This window comes from Octopus bimaculoides, chromosome 1, assembly GCF_001194135.2.
Source record: "Octopus bimaculoides isolate UCB-OBI-ISO-001 chromosome 1, ASM119413v2, whole genome shotgun sequence".
In the NCBI taxonomy this organism is placed as follows: domain Eukaryota; kingdom Metazoa; phylum Mollusca; class Cephalopoda; order Octopoda; family Octopodidae; genus Octopus; species Octopus bimaculoides.
The window spans coordinates 119,778,607-119,781,161 of record NC_068981.1 but is presented as its reverse complement, the minus strand read 5'-3'; the positions used below and the strand labels follow the sequence as shown (position 1 = coordinate 119,781,161).

The 2,555-nt window shown below is 38.5% G+C and overlaps 1 protein-coding gene across 1 annotated transcript in view; it reads left to right on the top strand.

Annotated features, from left to right (window-relative positions):
* Nucleotides 1-2,555, top strand: part of LOC106867957 (calcitonin receptor) — a 228,609-nt gene that overhangs the window by 37,168 nt on the left and 188,886 nt on the right. The gene's annotated exons all lie outside the window — the stretch shown is intronic.

Below are 2,555 nucleotides of genomic sequence, written 5' to 3'. Positions count from 1 at the left end.
CGAGTCTACGATATAGTGTGTGTGTGTCAAATGATACGGGGAGGGGCTAAGGGATTTTGTGTTAGGGTTTATTTTCACATAGTTGGGCAATGGACCCTTTATTTGGTCGATATTGCAATTTGGCGCGAAAAGTTTGAGAAACACAGATCTATCTATCTATCTATCTATCTATCTATCTATCTATCTGTCTATCTATTTGTCTGTCTGTCTGTCTGTCTGTCTGTCTATCTGTCTGTCTGTCTGTCTGTCTGTCTATCTATCTATCCATTTATCTACTTATATATCTCTCGATCTGTCTATTTACATACTTACGTGTCTATTTTGTTATCATCTATCTATCGATCTACCTACCTCTCTACGTATCTTCCTATCTGATTGTGCTTCTTGCGATCGATCTATTAGCCTTTCAGATAGCTCCCTAAAAGAGGATGCATATGACCATCATTATGTTATCTCCTTGCTCAGATCCTATGCGTTTTCATCAAAGTATTGATTTCGAAACTAACAACTTACCTACCTACCTACCTACCTACCTACCTACCTACCTACCTACCTACCTACCTCCTACCTACCTACCTACCTATCTATCTATCTATCTATCTATCTATCTATCTATCTATCTATCTATCTATCTATCTATCTATCTCTTCATCTCCTCCTGTGTCTTCGAATCAATACTCTAATAATATAATTCATTTCGTCACATTTTCCAGTATCATGTATAGAAGTCACCCATCATTTCCACTCATGTTACTGTTAGTTTTTCCTCCATTGCTATTTCCAGTAAAGTGCTGTGACTTCGGACTGTAGGAGCCAGGTACCAGCAAGAGTATTGCTCTGAATAAAGATGATCCTGCAGCCTAGTTTATAAAACACACACTCACACGCACATAACACACTCATATAGAAAGCAGGCGTCTACACAATTTCCGATTACCAAATTCATTTGCTAGATATTTGTCGACTCGGCGCTATAGTAGAAGGTGCTGCATAGTGGAACTGAACCCCAAATTATATGGTTAAGAAGCTAACTTCTTAACCACACAGCTGCATTTGTTCTGCAAAAAAAATGGTGGACACTTATCAAGAAATCTCGAGAAATATCACTGAAGCCTTATCGGAGACTCTCATACAGAATCATAGAAGCCACGATGGCTTCGTGAGTGTGCCATCTCGGCTCTCAAGAATTTCATTGTGCAGGATAGTCATGTTACTACCACAAAAAGGCAAAGTTACCTTCTCGAATCATATCGACTCGTAAGGGCCGGATTCCCGGTTTCATGGGATATATATTCCTCATCATCTGAACGGGACGCCAGTCCGTTACAGGATTACTCATTTTGCCAGCTGAGTGAATTAGAGCAACGTGAAATGAAGTATTTTGCTTAGGAACACAAAGTGTCGCCCGGTTCAGGAATCGAAACTCCAGTCTTACGATCGTGAGTCCAGCACTCTAACCACTAAGCCACGCGCCTCCGCACCAACCTATCCGAATCTACAAGTCATTTTACACTGTAGTTAACGTTCACAATGCTGCCAACTATGCAATAGTTTCTTAATTCTCTTCAGCCTACTGGTGTCCTTTACCACAATCTGAAATTTTGATGCCGAGGGACAAGCCTATTATGTTGCTACAAAATCAGGATGCGCCACAATTCTGTAATGGTGCACGGTTAGCTGCCAAAACTTTATACCGAATGTGACCGAACGGTTATGACCGGTTATGCCAAAGGAAAGGATATTTTCATTCTATACATTCACCTCATCCTGTCATAAATGTCATTTCAGTTCAATCGCCTTCAGCTTTGGATGGCATAGTATTATAATGTGACATTTAACATGCCAAAGAAGCAGTCCTTCAAGATTGCTGAAGTTGAAGCGACACGTTCATGTTTCTATCATAGTCAGTTCTTTGTTGCTTAGACACAGACTAGGCCAATCTCATTCGAACATCGAAACACAAAACAAGAATATGTATTAGCGACAGTGGCATTATTAATACCGATAAATATTATCTTGCAAAACAAGAAATGTTAACAAATAAAACAGATTCCTTTTTAGGCTCTCTTCTGTTTCAGGCACTGCATGTCCACTTAGAATTTTGAGAAAACATATCAAGAACATTGAAATGGTATTTTCTTAAACCACATATTTAATATGATGAATTAACACAAACAAGCTCAAACATTTTACATATCATATCAAGGTTGACAAGTTAATACTTCTACCTATTCCACATGCAAGCATCGCAATTCTGCTTGCTAGTGTGTGTGTGTGTGTGTGTGTGTGTGTGCGTCGTGCGCACGCGCGTATCTGTGCCTGAGTGCGCGTACACGTACGTGTATACATACGTATATATCGGCATACACATATACAAGCATATATGTACACACACACGTGTACGTATGCATGTATGTATGTATATGTGTGTGTGTGTGCATGTATAAAGAATTTTAGTTAATCGTATCTTTGTACATAAGTATATATATATGTATTTATGTATTTACTTAAATTATGTAATAATTTATACTATTAAATATTATGTGCATATATAT